This window comes from Polypterus senegalus, unplaced genomic scaffold (assembly GCF_016835505.1).
Source record: "Polypterus senegalus isolate Bchr_013 unplaced genomic scaffold, ASM1683550v1 scaffold_2407, whole genome shotgun sequence".
Classification (NCBI taxonomy): Eukaryota; Metazoa; Chordata; class Cladistia; order Polypteriformes; family Polypteridae; genus Polypterus; species Polypterus senegalus.
In genome coordinates, this window is record NW_024383620.1 from 14766 (window position 1) to 33468 (window position 18703).

Below are 18703 nucleotides of genomic sequence, written 5' to 3' on the forward strand. Positions count from 1 at the left end.
CATAGCCTACGCTCTTCCACCCTGCGAAAAAAAAAAAAAACCCTAGAACGTGGGAAAACGCCGATCCACCATTCGGACCTTCAACATGGCATTAAGCAGGTATAAAATCACGGAGGGACAGGCAACCTTGTTAAAGCGGCCAGCGACGACGTGCCGCGGAGGGCTCTTTGACTACCGCAGCCTTGCGGCCTGGATTCTGAAATGCCAGTCGCCCTGGGTGGGCAGAACACCACCTTCGTTAACAGCAAGCGCCACCGTTGCCCAAGGGACTCGAGCGGCTAGCTTAGAATGGAGAGCCCAGCATGTTCAAACATGCAGATGCCCAAGCGGAGGCGCGAAGTCCATTAAGGCAATCTGAAAAATATCAGAGCTCAATCAACAAGCGCATGGACATGGTTTATGGCGTAAGAGGCGAAGACAGCCACTCGCCTGTGCCCGGTCGCACTTGACGGAAGCTCATTAGCAGGAGAGACCGAGGAGGGCGTTAGAACGCCAGCAGCCTACTGGCTTGGATTTCCGGAGATAAGTAAGTCCTCCGGGCCAATATAACCTTACAGCCAAGTGGTTCAAACATTTGGCAAATGCAAGTCCAGTAAAAGAAGTTAAAAAAAAAAGCAATGCCATTACTAAGACTGACTCCAATATACCCACTACTACTGGAAATTAAAAATAAACTACAGAAAATTAAATAGAACTGAATAATGGTCAAAGAAAATAAAGAAAGCAACCGTCAAAGGAAAAGGCATCTGCACTTTTGGTACGCTGACGCGATAGAGCTCCCTAATTCATCTGTGCCGGGTTGATTCCCGCGGAAGGTCGGTCTTTGCACCTGACCGCCGTTGAGCTCCTCGGAAAATATAAAATCCAATCGGCAATATAATAGCAACTGTCAATACACTCCCACTACTACTGGTACATGTCAAAAATAAGAAAATAGACATGGATAAACTGAAAAAAAATAAAACAACCGCCCAATGAAGGGAAAAGCATTACTTTTCACGTCTGACGTTGATAGACGCTTAACTCATCTGCTCCTCGTTAGATAGAGTGAGTATCCCCGCCTGTCACGCAGAACCGGGGTTCATTCCGACGGAGGCTGGTTAGCACCTGACCACCATTTGCGTCTCGTCTCCACAGGAAGGCGCTGCACAGCCCTCTTCCGGGAATCTTAGTCCATCGCGGTCGACTCGTGGGCAACGGTACGCTCTACTCCGATCAGAGGCTGGTGTTCAAATCACGCCAGGTCATAGTCCCGCCCCTGACTCCCGACGGCTCGCCGTCTTATCCCAGCCCCTCAAAAAAAAACACCCTGGGATGGAGCAAGCCGAGCCCTGACTATTGGCCACGTCCACCTTTGGCTTTAACGGGCCGAGTGAGGTGCACTTCACATCGGCAGCTGACCGGCAGAAGCTCGGTGCTTAAGAGCCCGCTTCGTCGATCTGGTTTGCTGGGAGGGCTGTTTCTTTCAACCCTTAACCTGGGCAGCCCTTTGCTGGCTGGGATTTTGTCAAATCACTAGGCGTCCCTGGGTGGACTCTGAACCATCAACCTTCGGTTAACAACCAACCCTAACATTCGGCCAGAGAACTCGAGCTACTGGGTGGCCAAGGCGATGTGGGCAAGCCCAGCTGATGTGTGCAAGTGACTGACGCCCAGAAGGCAGGATGGCAGCGCGACCTCCTTTGCAGGCAATTTGAAAGCGATATATCAGAGCTCAGTCTAAAGGAAGGATGGCACGGCATGGTTGAGGAAGGCAGGACGTTCGACTGGCTCCCCAGCTTCAAGCACACGGACCGCTCTGCATGTTAGGGGCAAGAGCACAGAGGAGGGCAGCGGGAGAGCCCAGCAGTCCTAACTGGTCTTGACTCAGGCCGGGAGAAAGTGAAGTCGCCACTAGGCAGATCAGTAATCGCGCTCAGCCAAGGTTGGTTCAAACATTTGGCCAAGGGAAGTAGTCCAGTAAAAGAAGTTGAAAAAATAAATAAAATGCAACGCCATTACTAATAATCAACTGTCAATACTACCCTACTACTGCTAATAATTAAAATAATAAATACAGAAAATTAAATAGAACTGAATAAACTGGTCAAAGAAATAGAAGTAAAGCAACGCGCAATGAAGAAAGCGAGCTGCATTTTATCGTCTGACGCGATAGACGCTCCCTAATTCATCTGTGCGGTTATTCCCACGGAAGGTCGGTCTTTGCACCTGACGCCCGCTGAGCTCCTCGAAAATATAAAATAATCGCTAATACTAATAATGCAACTGTCAATACTTCCATACTACTGGTACTATTCAAAATAATGAAAATAGACATGGGTAAACTTGAAAAAGAAATAAAAACGCGCCCAATGAAGGAAAAGCGGCTTCACTTTTCTCACGCTGGACGTCTGATAGACGCCCCTAGCTCATCTGCCCTCGTTAGTATAGTGTGAAGATCCCCGCCTGTCACGCGGAGACCGGTTCATCCGACGGGAGGCTGGTCTTTGCACCTGACCACCCGTTTAACTTCTCGTCCACACAGAGAAGGCAGCACAGCCCTCTTCCCTGGAATCAAGCCTCCATCCGCGGTCGACCTGTGGCGCACCGTAGCGGCCTGGGCTCAGATCAGAAGGCTGGTGTTCAAATCACGCGGTCATAGTCCCAGCCCCAGACTCCCCGCAGCGCCCCCCGTCCTTTCTTATCCCAGCCCTGCAAAAAAAACCCTCGAGAACGTGGAGCAGCCCGAGCCCTGACTATTGGCCACGCCGTACCTTTGGCTTTTAAACGGCCGCAGGAGGTGCACTTCCATCGGCGCTGACGAGGCAGAAAGCCTCGGTGCTTAAGAGCGCCAGTCGATCCGTGTCTTGGAGGGCTGTTTGCAATTTAACCGGGCAGCCCTTTGCTGGCTGGGATTTTGTCAAATGCACCTCGGCGCGCTGGTGGGCTCGAACCACCAACCTTTCGGTTACAGCCAACGCTACAACCGATTGCGCCCACAGAGACTCGAGCACCGGCTGGCGGGGATGGTGGAGCAAGCCAGCTGATGTCTCAGCGAGGACGATCGCCCAAGGCAGGATGGCAGCGCTGACCTCCTTTTAAGGCAATTTGAAACGATATATCAGAGCTCAGTCATAAAGGAAGGATGGCAGACTGGCTTTATGGCAGGAGCGGAGGACCGTACTGATGGCCCTGTGCCCGAGCTCCGCACTTGAGGACGGGTCTGCATGTTGGCAGGCAAGAGCACCAGAGGAGGGCCGCCCGAGAGCGCCAGCAGCCCTAACTGGTCTTGACCCCGGGCGGGAGAAAGTGGAAGTCGCCACCAGGGCCAGATCAGTGAAGCGTCCAGCCAAGTGGTTCAAACATTTGGCCAGTGTGCAAGTAGTCCAGTAAAAGTGAAAAAAATAAATAAAATGCAACGCCATTCTAATAATACATGCATACACTCCCACTACTACTGCTAATAATAAAAATAATAAATACAAAAATTAAATAGAACTGAATAAATGGTCAAAAGAAAAATAAAAAAAACAGACGACAATGAGAGAAAAGGCGATGCTGCACTTTTTGTCACGCTGGACGCTGATAGACGCTCCCTAATTCACTGTGCGCTTCGACCCCCGACGGAAGTCGGTCTTTGCACCTGACCGCCCGTGGCTCTTCGAAAATATAAATCCAATCGCTAATACAATAATGCAAACTGTCAATACTAATTCCCACTACTACTGGTACTATTCAAAATAATGAAAATAGACATGGATAAACTTGAAAAGAAAATAAAACAACGCTCCGCAATGAAGGGAAAAGCGGCTCACTTTTCTACGCCTGACGCTGATGACCCCCCGCTCATCTGCCTCGTTAGTATAGTGGTGAGATCCCCGCCGTCCGCTGGAGACGTTCGACTGCGGGGCTGGTCTTTGCACCACCCCCGTTTAGCTCTCTCCACAGAGGCAGCAGCCTCCGGGCAATCTTAGGCCGCCGCGGCACCTGGCGCAACGGTGGGCCTACTCCAGCGAGGGGTGTCAATCTCGGTCATAGTCCCAGCCTGACTCCAGCGCCAGCCGCCTTTTATCCGCCGAAAACCTCGCGGGAGCAAAGCCGGCCCGACTATTGGCGCCACTTTGGCTTTAACGGGCGGGAGGTGCCTACCGGCGCTGGAGGCGAAAGCGTGCTTAAAGCACCATTGTTTGCTGGAGGGCTGTTTTGCAACCAGGGCAGCCTTGCGGCTTGGGATTTGTCAAATGCGCCCCTGGTGGGCTCAAACCAATTCGTTGTAAGCGAACGTGCCACAGGCGGCAGTGGCAAGGGATGGTGGAGCAAGCCCAGCTGAGTCTCAGAGACTGACTGCCAGGCAGGAGGCAGCGCCCTTGCAATGAACGTTCGAGCCAGCAAAGGAAGGATGCCGGACATGGTATGGCGGGCAGGCCGGTTCGACTGGCCCACCGTCCGACACGCCTGCATGTTAGGCAGGCAAGAGCACCAGAAGCAGCGGCAGCGCCAGCAGCAACTGGTCTTGACCAGCCGGAGAAAGTGAAGTGTCACCAGCCAGATCAAATCTCAGAAGGTTGTAAACATTGGCCAAGTGCAAGAGTCCAGTAAAAAGTTGAAAAAATAATAAAATGCAATGCATTCTAATACAACTGTCAATACTACTCCCACTACTACCGCTAATAATTAAAATAATAAATACAGAAAATTAAATAGAACTGAATAAACTGGTCAAAGAAAATAAAGTAAAAGCAACCGTCACAATGAAGGGAAAAGGCGATGCTGCACTTTTGTCACGTCTGGACGCTGATAGACGCTCCTAATTCATCTGTGCCGGGTTCGATTCCCCGACGGAAGGTCGGTCTTTTGCACCTGACCGCCCGTTGAGCTGCTCGAAAAATATAAAATCCAATCGCTAATACTAATAATGCAACTGTCAATACTACTCCCACTACTACTGGTACTATTCAAAATAATGAAAATAGACATGGATAAACTTGAAAAAGAAAATAAAACAACGCGCCGCAATGAAGGGAAAAGGCGATGCTTCACTTTTCTCACGTCTGGACGTTGATAGACGCTCCTAGCTCATCTGCTCCTCGTTAGTATAGTGGTGAGTATCCCCGCCTGTCACGCGGGAGACCGGGGTTCGATTCCCCGACGGGAGGCTGGTCTTTGCACCTGACCACCCGTTTAGCTTCTCGTCTCACACAGAGAGGCAGCACAGCCCTCTTCCGTGGCAATCTTAGGCTCGCATCCGGCGGTCGACCTCGTGGCGCAACGGTAGCGCGTCTGACTCCAGATCAGAAGGCTGCGTGTTCAAATCACGTCGAGGTCATAGTCCCAGCCCCTGACTCCCTGCAGCGCTCAGCCGTCCTTTCTTATCCCAGCCCTGCAAAAAAAAAAACCCCTCGAGAACGTGGAGCAAAGCCCGAGCCTGACTATTGGCCACGCCGTACCTTTGGCTTTTAAACGGGCCGAGTGAGGTGCACTTTCACATCGGCAGCGGGACGAGGCAGAAAGCTCGGTGCTTAAGAGCGCCGCCGTCGATCGTGTCGTGCTGGGAGGGCTGTTTCTTTGCAACCCTTAACCTGGGCAGCCCTTTGCTGGCTTGGGATTTTGTCAAAATGCACCTCGCGCGTCCCTGGGTGGGCTCGAACCACCAACCTTTCGGTTAACAGCCGAACGCGCTAACCGATTGCGCCACAGAGACTCGAGCTACCGGCTGGCCAAGGGATGGTGGAGCAAGCCCAGCTGATGTCTCGAGCGAAGTGACTGACTGCCCGAAGGCAGGATGGCAGCCTGCCTCCTTTAAGGCAATTTGAAACGATATATCAGAGCTCAGTCATAAAGGAAGGATGGCACGGACATGGTTTATGGCAGGAAGCGAGGGACGGTTCGTACTGGGCGTCCTGTGCCCGAGCTCCGGCACTTGACGGACCGCTCTGCATGTTAGGCAGGCAAGAGCACCAGAGGAGGGCAGCGGCCGAGGCGCCAGCAGCCTAACTGGTCTTGACTCCAGGGCCGGGAGAAAAGTGAAGTCGTCCACCAGGGCCAGATCAGTAATCGCGTTCAGCCAAGGTTGGGTTCAAACATTTGGCCAAGTGTGCAAGTAGTCCAGTAAAAGAAGTTGAAAAAAAAATAAAATAAAATGCAATCGCCATTACTAATAATACAACTGTCAATACTACTCCCACTACTACTGCTAATAATTAAAATAATAAATACAGAAAATTAAATAGAACTGAATAAACTGGTCAAAGAAAATAAAGTAAAGCAACAGCGTCAATGAAGGAAAAGGCGATGCTGCACTTTTTGTCACGTCTGGACGCTGATAGACGCTCCTAATTCATCTGTGCCGGGTTCGATTCCCCGACGGAAGGTCGGTCTTTGCACCTGACCGCCCGTTGAGCTGCTCGAAAAATATAAAATCCAATCGCTAATACTAATAATGCAACTGTCAATACTACTCCCACTACTACTGGTACTATTCAAAATAATGAAAATAGACATGGATAAACTTGAAAAAGAAAATAAAACAACGCGCCGCAATGAAGGGAAAAGGCGATGCTTCACTTTTTCTCACGTCTGGACGTTGATAGACGCTCCTAGCTCATCTGCTCCTCGTTAGTATAGTGGTGAGTATCCCCGCCTGTCACGCGGGAGACCGGGGTTCGATTCCCCGACGGGAGGCTGGTCTTTGCACCTGACCACCCGTTTAGCTTCTCGTCTCACACAGAAAAGGCAGCACAGCCCTCTTCCGTGGCAATCTTAGGCTCGCATCCGGCGGTCGACCTCGTGGCGCAACGGTAGCGCTCTGACTCCAGATCAGAAGGCTGCGTGTTCAAATCACGTCGAGGTCATAGTCCCAGCCCTGACTCCCGCAGCGCTCAGCCGTCCTTTCTTATCCCAGCCCCTGCAAAAAAAAACCCTCGAGAACGTGGAGCAAAGCCCGAGCCCTGACTATTGGCCACGCCGTACCTTTGGCTTTTAAACGGGCCGAGTGAGGTGCACTTTCACATCGGCAGCTGACGAGGCAGAAAGCTCGGTGCTTAAGAGCGCCGCCGTCGATCGTGTCGTGCTGGGAGGGCTGTTTCTTTGCAACCCTTAACCTGGGCAGCCCTTTGCTGGCTTGGGATTTTGTCAAATGCACCTCGCGCGTCCCTGGGTGGGCTCGAACCACCAACCTTTCGGTTAACAGCCGAACGCGCTAACCGATTGCGCCACAGAGACTCGAGCTACCGGCTGGCCAAGGGGATGGTGGAGCAAGCCCAGCTGATGTCTCGAGCGAAGTGACTGACTGCCCGAAGGCAGGATGGCAGCGCTGGCCTCCTTTAAGGCAATTTGAAACGATATATCAGAGCTCAGTCATAAAGGAAGGATGGCACGGACATGGTTTATGGCAGGAAGCGAGTGACCGGTTCGTACTGGGCGTCCTGTGCCCGAGCTCCGGCACTTGACGGACCGCTCTGCATGTTAGGCAGGCAAGAGCACCAGAGGAGGGCAGCGGCCGAGAGAGCGCCAGCAGCCCTAACTGGTCTTGACTCCAGGGCCGGGAGAAAAGTGAAGTCGTCCACCAGGGCCAGATCAGTAATCGCGTTCAGCCAAGGTTGGGTTCAAACATTTGGCCAAGTGTGCAAGTAGTCCAGTAAAGAAGTTGAAAAAAATAAAATAAAATGCAATCGCCATTACTAATAATACAACTGTCAATACTACTCCCACTACTACTGCTAATAATTAAAATAATAAATACAGAAAATTAAATAGAACTGAATAAACTGGTCAAAGAAAATAAAGTAAAGCAACGCGCCAATGAAGGGAAAAGGCGATGCTGCACTTTTTGTCACGTCTGGACGCTGATAGACGCTCCTAATTCATCTGTGCCGGGTTCGATTCCCCGACGGGAAGGTCGGTCTTTGCACCTGACCGCCGTTGAGCTCCTCGAAAAATATAAAATCCAATCGCTAATACTAATAATGCAACTGTCAATACCTCCACTACTATGGTACTATTCAAAATAATGAAAATAGACATGGATAAACTTGAAAAAAAAACTTACTCCTAAGAAAAGGCGATACTTCACTTTTCTCACGCTGGACGTTGATAGACGCTCCGCGTCCATCTGCTCCTCGTTAGTATAGTGGTGGCCCCATCAGAGCCGGGTCATCCGCCGCTAGGCGGTCTTGCACCGACCACCCGCAGCTTTATCTCACCAGAGAGCACAGCCCTTACGGGGAATCTTGGGCTCCTCCGCGGTCACCTCGCTGCACGGTACGGCTAGATAGTGCTTTCAATCCGTGAGTCAAGTCCAGCCCTGACCCCGCGCATCGTCCTTTCTATGCCAGCCCTGAAAACCTGGAGCTGGAGCAAATCCGGCCCACTCCCGCGTACCTTGGCTTTTAAACGCTCGCAGTGAGGTGCACTTTCACCGGCAGCTGACGAGGCAGAAAGCTCGGTGCTTAAGAGCGCCGCCCGATCGATGTCTCGCTGGGAGGGCTGTTTCTTTGCAACCCTTAACCTGGGCAGCCCTTTGCTGGCTTGGGATTTTTTCAAATGCACCTCCGCCCCTGGGGGTCAACCACCAACCTTTTGTTAACAGCAACCCAACCGGTGCGCCACAGAGACTGGGCTACCGGTGGCCATGGGGGAGCAAGCCCAGCTGATGTCTCGAGCGGGACTGACTGCCCGGGCAGGATGGCAGGGTGGCCTCCTTTAAGGCAATTTGAAACGATATATCAGAGCTCGTCAAAAAAAGGGAGGGCCGGGCATGGTTTTTTGGCAGGAAAGGGGGCCGTTTGGACTGGGGCCCGGCCCCCGGGTCCGGGACTTGCGGACCGCCTGATGTTAGGCAGGCAAGAGCCCCAGGGGGGGCCCAGAAGCGCCGCAGCCCCAATGGCTTGACCCGGGCCGGGGGGAAAAGGAAATCGCCACCAGGGGCCCGATAGAATCGTCAGCCAAGGTTGGTTCAAAAATTTGGCCAAGTGTGCAAGTAGTCCAGTAAAAGGTTGAAAAAAAAAAAAAAATGCAATGCCATTACTAAAATACAACTGTCAATACATCCCACTACTATGCAAAAATTAAAATAATAAATAAGAAAATTAAAAGAACTGAATAAACGGGCAAAGAAAATAAAGTAAAAACAACGTCCAAAAGAAGGGAAAAAGGCGATGTGCACTTTTTTTCCGCTGGGCGCTGATAGACGCCCCAACATCTGTGCCGGGGTTATTCCCCGAGGAAGGTCGGTCTTTTGCACCGACCGCCCGTTTAGCTTCTCGAAAAAAATAAAAACCCAACGCTAATACAATAATGCAACTGTCAAACACCCCCCCCACTACTGGTACTATTCAAAATAATGAAAATAGACATGGATAAACGAAAAAAAAAAAAAAAACCCCCAAGAAGGGAAAAGGGGATGCCCTTTTCTCCGTCTGGCGGATAGAGCCCCCAGCTCATCTGCTCCCGTTAGTATAGGGAGTATCCCGCCTGTCCGGGGAGACGGGGTTCGATTCCCCAGGGAGGTTTGGGCTTTTTCACCCGACCACCCGTTTAGCTTTCGCTCACACGAGAAGGCACACAGCCCTTCCGGGCAATCTTAGGGGTGATCCGGGTCACCCGGGCGCAACGGTAGCGTCGACTCCAGATCAGGGTGCTGTTCAAATCCGCGAGGCAAATCCGGGCCCTGACCCCGGCCCCCCAGCCGTTCCTTTTTTATCCCCGCCCCTGCAAAAAAAAAAAAAACCGAGCGTGGGCGCCCCAGCCCTGACTATTAAAGCCGTCCTTTGGCTTTTTCGGGGGAGTGAGGTCCCTTTCACGGCGCTGCGGGCGAAAACTCGGGGCCCAAGAGCCCGCCCCCATCGGGTTTTGTGGAGGGCGTTTCTTTTCAACCCTTAACCCGGGCAGCCCTTTGCTGGTTGGGATTTTTTCAAAATCACCCGGCCCTGGGGGGTTTAACCACCAACCTGGGGTTTAACAGCAACGCGCTAAAATTTTGGGACAAAACTCGGCTGGCTGGGAAGGGGGGGGTGGAGGCCCGCTGATGTCCCGAGCGAAGGACTGACTGCCCGAAGGCAGGATAAAGGGTGGCCCCTTTTAAGGCAATTTGAAAAGAAATCAGAGTCAGTCATAAAGGGGATGGCACGGGCATGGTTTTGGGGGAAGGAGGGACGGGTTTACGGGGGGCCCGTCCCAAACCCGCACTTGACGGACGCTCCTGTGGCGGCAAAAGGGACCAGAAGGGGGGGAGCCCGGGGGCCAGGCCCAACTGGTCTTGACTCCAGGGCCGGGGGGAAAGTGGCGTCCCCGGGGGGATCAGTAACGCGTTCAGCCGGTTGGGTTAAAATTTGGCCCAAGGGGAAGAGCCAGAAAAGAATTTAAAAAAAAAATAAAATAACGCCATTACAATAATACAACGTAATTACCCCCACTACTGCTAATAAATTTAAAAAAATAAATACAGAAAATTAAATAGAACTGAATAAACTGGTCAAAGAAAAAAAAGAAAACACGCCTAATGAAGGAAAAGCGATGCTGCACTTTTGTCACGTCTGGCGCTGATAGCGCTCCCTAATTCATCTGTGCCGGGTTCGATTCCCCGACGGGAAGGTCGGTCTTTGCACCTGACCGCCCGTTGAGCTCCTCGAAAATATAAAATCCAATCGCTAATACTAATAATGCAACTGTCAATACTACTCCCACTACTACTGGTACTATTCAAAATAATGAAAATAGACATGGATAAACTTGAAAAGAAAATAAAACAGCACCGCAATGAAGGGAAAAGCGATGCTTCACTTTTCTCACGTCTGACGTTGATAGACGCTCCTAGCTCATCTGCTCCTCGTTAGTATAGTGGTGAGTATCCCCGCCGTCACGCGGAGACCGGGGTTCGATTCCCCGACGGGAGGCTGGTCTTTGCACCTGACCACCCGTTTAGCTTCTCGTCTCACACGAGAAGGCAGCACAGCCCTCTTCCGTGGCAATCTTAGGCTCGCATCCGCGGGTCGACCTGGCGCAACGGTAGCGCCTGACCAGATCAGAAGGCTGGGTTAAAACACCCGAGGTCAGTCCCAGCCCCTGACTCCCGCAGCGCCAGCCGCCTTTTTATCCCAGCCCCTGCAAAAACCCTCGAGACGGGAGCAAAGCCCGAGCCCTGACTATTAGGCCACCGACTTTGGCTTTAAACGGGCCGAGTGAGGTGCACTTCACATCGGGCAGCTGACGAGGCAGAAAGCTCGGTGCTTAAGACGCGCCGCCGATCGTGTCTGCTGGAGGGCTGTTCTTGCAACCCTAACCTGGGCAGTCCCTTGCTGGCTTGGGATTTTGTCAAAATCACCTCGCGCCTGGGGGCTCAACCACCAACCTTCAGGTTAACAGCCACGCTGCAACCGATTAGCCCCATCAGAGACTCGAAGGCTACCGCATCAAGGGATGGTGGAGCAAGCCCAGCTGATGTTTTCGAGGACTGACTGCCCGAAGGCAGGATGGCAGCGTGGCCTCCTTAAGGCAATTGAACGATATATCAGGAGCTCAGTCCAAAGGAAGGATGGCACGACATGGTTTTATGGCGAGCGCAGTGACCGGTCTCGTACTGGCAAGCCCGCCTGAGTCGCACTTGACGGACGCTCTGCATGTTAGGGGCCAAGAGCACCAGAGGAGTGGCAGCGCGAGAGCGCACAGCCCAACTGGTCTTGACTCCAGGCCGGAGAAAGTGAAGTCGCTCCACCAGGCCAGATCAGTAATCGTGTCAGCCAAGGTTGGGTTCAAACATTTGGCAAGGTGTGCAAGTAGTCCAGTAAAGAAGTTGAAAAAATAAAATAAAATGCACCGCATTACTAATAATACAACTGTCAATACTACTCCCACTACTACATAATAATTAAAATAATAAATACAGAAAATTAAATAGAACTAGATACGACTAGGTCAAAGAAAATAAAGTAAAACAATAGCGTCTAATGTAGGGAAAAGCGATGCCTGCACTTTTGTCCGCGTCTGGGCGCTGATAGGCGCTCCCTAATTCATCTGTGCGGGTTGATTCCCCGGCCAGAAGATTGGTCTATTGCACCTGACCAGCCCGTTGAGCTCCCCTCGAAAATATAAAATCAATAAACTAATACCAATAAATGCAACTGTCAATACTACTCCACTACACTACTGGTACTATTCAAGAAATAATGAAATGAACATGGATATTAAACTTGAAAAGAAAATAAGGCTCTTTAGCGCGCAATAGAGGGAAAAAGTGATGCTTCACTTTTCTCCGTCTGGACACGTTGATAGGCGCTCTAAGCTCATCTGCTCCTAAGTTAGTATAGTGGTGAAGGTATCCCCGCCTGTCACGCGGGAGACCGGGGTTGATTCCCGACAGGGGAGGCTGGGCTTTTGCACCTGACCACCCGTTTGGCTTACTCGTCTCCGCACACAGAAGGCAGCACAGCCCTCTTCCATGGCAATCTTGGGCTCCCATCCGGTAGGAGGTCCACACCGATGGCGCCTTGATGGCGATCCTGACTCGAATCAGAAGGCTGCGTGTTCCAAATCACGTCGAGGTCTGGTCCAGCCCCTGACTCCCATGGCGCTCAGCCCGTCCTTTCTTATCCCAGCCCTGCAAAAACCCTCGAGCGTGGAGTAGAAGCCCGAGGCCCGACTGGTGGCCCGCGCCGTGCCTTTGGCTTTTAGTCAGGGCGGTGAGGTGCACTTTCACGCCGGCGGCTGACGGGGCAAACTCGATTGCTTAACACTAGAATTACCAGAGCCTACGAAAAACTGTGTAATTCCGTCCCACCTTAAACTGCTTCTTAAATCCCTTCACACCCCTCTCTCCACCAGCGTCCCTTTGTTCTCTAAACGTGCTTTGATAAAGAGAAGCCAGCTATTTCATCCCCCCACCAATTTAAAACGTGCACGAACTTCTCTCAGCTCATGCCCAGCGATTGGTATCTGGGAGTGAAGTGGAGTTTTAGAGTGTAAATAGTCGTTGTTTGGAACACCGCATTTCATGTCTGTTCCGTTTCTACAGTAATCTGTGTGTCAACACATTGTTAAAACAGAAACTTTTATATTCCTAGTAGTAGATATTGACAAAATGTAGGCGCAAACTATATAATGTATGAGCCTGAAGTCAAATAGCAAAGAAACATTTCCACAAGAACAACAGAATTGCACTTTTATTCAAACATATAACTGCAGAAAGCGCCAATATAACATGCGACATTGACACCACTTTACTATGGTGACTCTGTGGTTCAATAGATACAATACCCAGCTTGGGAATCAAGGGGTCACAGGTTCGATCCTCGCGCCCCTCCACTTTTGAGAAGTAAACTGTGCTTAGTCTTACTGTTTTAGAATAAAAACATACACTTTTGATTTCGATCTGTAACAGCCGGTGCAATTTATGATCTTTGTAAGGTTAGCTTTTTTTTTTTTTTATTCACTTTTCACTCTCTCAATACGTTCAGAATCAATCCATACCACCCCATCTGACACGGCTGTTTTCTACCACTAAAGGCAGCGCTATAGCTCTGCAGTGTACCACGATGCATATAACGCCCCCGCCCACGGTTCCTGACACCTGGCAGCTGGCAGAGCTGCCTTCTTCATCTCTCACACCGTCACTTGCTTTTCTTTTATTCAGTTGTATTGAGGTGTTCCTGCCAGTCCCCCGCATGTTGCTGTATGCTTTTTCTTTTTGCACCCATGACATGCAGAAGAGAAGAATAGTAAAGACAACCGGTAGCTATATGCAATCATCAGACACTCCCCCCATCTGCCAGTATCCGTTTCAAACACAGGAACATATATTGGTGTAAAAGTATAACAAAAGTGCACACTTTTATTCAAGTGCACTTTTTCCATACTTTCCTGTAGAAACAGTGTACACACTTCTCTCTATGCTGTAGTTTCTATTACACAACTGAAGAAAGACAATATATAATGAAAATATAATGCACTAATACAATATTATTTGAAAGCGAACAGGGTCAGATGGGGTACCAAATTAATGCAGGAACTGGAAATTCTCTGATCACGGGACCTTCCCCAGGGAAGAAAGTACAGTGTCGGGTGCTCGTCAGTGTAATAGAAACCATAGCACAAGAGGTGTGTACACGCTTAAAAAGTACGTGTCGTAAATACTTAGGAAGGACGGTCCTTGGGTGTGTGGAACTATTAATACATTTGAATCGTGATTTTATATATAGCACGGAATGAAAATCTTCACTTCTTAGCATTGCACCATGCAAGGTCCTTCATTATCAATGCGCCTACTGTATCTCTTGCTTTCTTTTTCTTGATTATACAGTTTTTGAATAAAAGTGCACTTGTTTTTTGTTTACTTGAGAAATGAAGTGTCTGCGTGCACTTTCGTGGCGTGCACGTGTATTTTTTTGAGAGCATTACCCGTTTGAACGGTATAAAAAGTATTGAAAGTATAACAAAGACAACGGGCAGATGGGGAGTGTCTGATGATTGCATATAAGCGCCCGAACTTACTGCTCTTTTACTATTCTCTCCTCTCGTGCCCTGGGTGCAAAGAAACAGAATACAGACGCGCTATAGCTCTGTGCTGTACCACGTGCATACTAACGCACCCCCACCCGGTTCCCGACACACAGGCGCTGGCAATGCTTCTTCGTATCTCACCGTCACTTGATTTTCTTTTATTCAGTTTGTGGAGTGTTCCTGCCAGTCCGATCTGGCTGTTAAGTTTTTCAAATAATATTGCATTAGTGCGATTATATTTTCACATATATTGTCTTTCTTTCGGGTGTGTAATAGAAACCACAGCATAGAGAGGAATTATTTTTGCTTCTTACAGGAAAAGGCGATGGAAAAAGTGCACTTGAATAAAAAGGATGCACTTTTGTTATACCACACCAATATATGTTCCCTGTTATGTTGTTTGACACGGGCAGATGGGAAGTGTCTGATGATTGCATATAAGCGCCGAAGTTGGTCTTTACCATTCTTTCTTCTGCATGTCATGGGGTGCAAAGAAAAACATACAACAGCTTATGCGGGAACTGGCAGGAACACTCAATAAAACTGAACCAAAAACAATGAAATCTGAAAGGCAGCTTAAAATAGCGCGTAATGTCAGGCTGAAAGCGTTCAACCTCCCCATCATCTCTGAAACTATAGCCATCTTTAAATGGCTGCTTACGTGTCAGATGGGGTTGTATGGATTGATTCTGAGCAGCGACTGAGAGTGAAAAGTGAATAAAAAAAAAAAGCTAACCTTTACAAAAGATCATAAATTGCACGGCTGTACAGACTGAAATCAAAGGTATGTTTTTTATTCTAAAACAGTAAGACCCAAGAGTTTACTTCTCAAAGAAAGGAGGGCACAGGATCGGGCCCGTGAGCCGCGGTTAACCAAGCGAAGGTACCAGCCGAACCACAGGAGTCAGTGTAAAGTATTAACAAATATTAAGCATTTCTTTCTGCGGTCTATGACGGTAAAGACACATTTATTCTTTGTGAAATGTTTCTTTACTTATTTGAACTTCAGCTTTCGCCACATTACCAGTTTATACCTACAATTGTCATCACATAAAAAGTTTCTGACACCTTTAATGACCGACAAGCAGGTGACGCCAGCGTGTGTTTCGCTCCCTTCGATAAATCGGCGAACCGCCATTGTGGAAGCGCAACCTCTTTATCAGCATTAAAGACGAGGGCATGTTGCTTTTGAAAGGTATTGAAAGAGAGATTTAAATGCAGTTGAGACAGGTGTATTTGCAAACTTTCTAATGGTCAGATGTTAGAAGCGCCGCCGTCGATAGTGTCGTGCTGGGAGGGGCTGTTTCTTTTACAGCCCTTAACCTGGGCGGCCCTTTGCTGGCTTGGGATTTTGTCAAAATGCCCTCCACGCGTCCCTGGGTGGCTCCGAACCACCAACCTTGGTTACACCCGAGCAGCTAACCGATTGGCCACAGAGACTCGAGCTCGGCTGGCAAGGGGATGGTGGAGCAAGCCCAGCTGATGTCTCGGCGAAGTGACTGACTGCCCGAAGGCAGGATGGCAGCGCTGGCCTCCTTAAAGGCAATTTGAAACGATATATCAGAGCTCAGTCAAAAGGAAGGATGGCACGGACATGGTTTATGGCAGGGCGGTGCCCGGTTGACTGGGCGTCCTGTCCGAGCTCCGCCGGCGGCCCGCTCTGTTAGGCGGGCAAGAGCACCAGAGGAGGCAGCGGACGAAGAGCCCCAAAAGGCTAACTAGATTTGACTCCAGGGCGGGAAAAAAAGTGAATTTGTCCACAGGGCCAGATCAGTTCGCGTTCAGCCAAGGTTGGGTTCAAACATTTGGCCAAGTGTGCAAGTAGTCAGAAAAAAGGGTTAAAAAAAAATAAAATAAAATGCAATCGCCATTACTAAAAACACAACTGTCAATACTACTCCCTACACTGCTAATAATTAAAAAAAAAATACAGAAAATTAAATAGAACTGAATAAACTGGTCAAAGAAAATAAAGTAAAAGCAGCGTCTATGAAAGGAAAAGCGTGCTGCACTTTTTTCCCGTCTGGGCGCTGATAGGCGCTCCTAATTCATCTTGCGGGTTCGATTCGGCGGAAGGTGGTCTTTGCACCTGACGCCAGTTGACTCCTCAAAATATAAAATCCAATAGCTAATACTAATAATGCAACTGTCAATACTACTCCCACTACTACTGGTACTATTCAAAATAATGAAAATAGACATGGATAAACTTGAAAAAAAATAAACACTTGGCCAATGAAGGGAAAAGCTGCTCACTTTTCTCCGTCGGGGCGTTGATAGACGCTCCTAGCTCATCTGCTCCTCGTTAGTATAGTGGTGAGTATCCCGCCTGTCCGGCGGAGGCCGGGTTCATTGCGGGGAGGCTGGTCTTTTGCACCTGACCACCCGTTTCTTCTCGTCTCACACAGAAGGCAGCACAGCCCTCTTCTTTGGGAATCTTAGGCTCGCATCCGGGCGACCTCGTGGCGCCGTGTGGCCCTCTGACTCCAGATCAGAAAGGGTCGTGTTCAAATCCGTCGAGGTCATGGGCCCGCCCTGACTCCCGGCGCTCAGGTCCTTTCTTATCCCCGCCTGCAAAAAAAAAACCCTGAGCGTGGGGGCAAAGCCCCAGGGCCCTTTACTATTGGCCACGCCCGGGACCTTTGGCTTTAAGCGGGCGAGTAGGTGCACTTCAAGGCGTGCCCGGGGAAGCTCGGGGCTTAAAAGGGGCCGCCGTCGTCAAATTTGTGCTGGGAGGCTGTTTCTTTGCAACCCTAACCTGGGCAGCCCTTTGCTGGCTGGGTTTTGTCAAAATGCACCTCGTGCGTCCTGGTGGGCTCGACCAAACCTTTCGGTTAACAGCGAGCGCACTAACCCGGTCGCCACAGAGGCTCGAGCTACCGGCTGGCCAAGGGATGTGGAGCAAGCCCAGCTGATTTGGCGTGATGCTGCCGAGGCAGGATGGCAGCGCAGCCTCCTTTTAAGGCAATTTGAAGCGATATCCGAGCTCAGTCATAAGGAAGGGGATGGCCGGACATGGTTTATGGCAGGAAGGCGGGGGCCGGTTAGTACTGGCGTCCTGTGCGAGCTCCGGCACTTGACGGACCGCTCTGCATGTTAGGCAGGCAAGAGCACCAGGAGGGCGCGGCGAGGCGCAGCAGCCTAACTGGTCTTGACCCCGGGGCCCGGGGAAAAAAGGGTGAAGTCGTCCACCAGGGGCCAGATCAGTTGGTTAAACCCAAAGGTTGGGTTCAAACATTTGGCCAGTTGCAAGTAGTCCAGTAAAGAGTTAAAAAATAAATAAAATGCAATCCATTCCCTAATAATACAACTTCAATACTACTCCCACTATTTGCAAATAGTAAAATAATAAATACGAAATTAAAAGAACTGATAAACTGGTCAAAGAAAATAAAGTAAACAGCAGCGTCAAATTGAAAGGGAAAAGCGTGCTCACTTTTGTCACGTCTGGACGCTGATAGACGCTCCTAATTCATCTGTGCCGGGTTCGATTCCCGACAGGAAGGTGGGTCTTTTGCACCTGCCCGCCGTTGGCTCCTCGAAAAATATAAAACCCAATTTAATACTAATAATGCAACTTCAATACTACTCCCACTACTACTGGTACTATTCAAAATAATGAAAATAGACATGGATAAACTTGAAAAAAAAAATAAAACAACGCCTAATGAAGGAAAGGCGATGCTTCACTTTTTCTCACGTCTGGACGTTGATAGACCTCCTAGCTCATCTGCTCCTCGTTAGTATAGTGGTGAGTATCCCCGCCTGTCCCGGGAGAGGGGGGGTTCGATTCCCCGACGGGGAGGCGGTTTTTTCCCCCTGACCCCCCGAGTTTCTCGTCTCACACAGAAAGGCAGCACAGCCCTTTTCCCGTGGCAATCTTTCGCATCCGGCGGTCGACCTCGGGCGCAACGGTAGCGCGTCTGACCCCAGATCAAAAGGGCTGCGTTTTCCCAATCACGTCGGGTCATGGCCCCACCCCCTGACTCCCCGCGCGCTCACCGTCCTTTCTTACCCCAGCCCCTGAAAAAAAAAAAACCCTTTCCCGGGACGGGCAAAAGCCCGACCCCTGATTTTGGCCCCCGTACCTTTGGTTTTTAAAGGGGGATGGGGTGCACTTCACGGCGCTGACGGGCGGCTCGGTCCCAAGGCCCGCCGTCGATCGTGTCTTCGCTGGACTTTTCTTTGAAACCCCCTTAACCTGGGCGCCCTTTGGCTTGGGATTTTTAAAAAA

General features: G+C 50.1%; 6 non-coding genes across 6 annotated transcripts; 4 read left to right on the forward strand and 2 right to left on the reverse strand.

Moving 5' to 3' along the window:
• The first annotated feature begins 5062 nt into the window (after positions 1–5062).
• Positions 5063–5135, forward strand: trnad-guc. Its single transcript has one exon. It is a non-coding gene; the product is annotated as a tRNA-Asp (tRNA).
• A 98-nt stretch (positions 5136–5233) lies between these two features.
• trnaw-cca lies at positions 5234–5305 on the forward strand. Its single transcript has one exon. It is a non-coding gene; the product is annotated as a tRNA-Trp (tRNA).
• Positions 5306–5606: 301 nt separating this feature from the next.
• Positions 5607–5680, reverse strand: trnan-guu. The gene has a single exon. It is a non-coding gene; the product is annotated as a tRNA-Asn (tRNA).
• A 907-nt stretch (positions 5681–6587) lies between these two features.
• Positions 6588–6660, forward strand: trnad-guc. Its single transcript has one exon. It is a non-coding gene; the product is annotated as a tRNA-Asp (tRNA).
• A 99-nt stretch (positions 6661–6759) lies between these two features.
• Positions 6760–6830, forward strand: trnaw-cca. Its single transcript has one exon. It is a non-coding gene; the product is annotated as a tRNA-Trp (tRNA).
• Positions 6831–7126: 296 nt separating this feature from the next.
• On the reverse strand, positions 7127–7200 carry trnan-guu. The gene has a single exon. It is a non-coding gene; the product is annotated as a tRNA-Asn (tRNA).
• Between the last annotated feature and the right edge of the window lie 11503 nt (positions 7201–18703).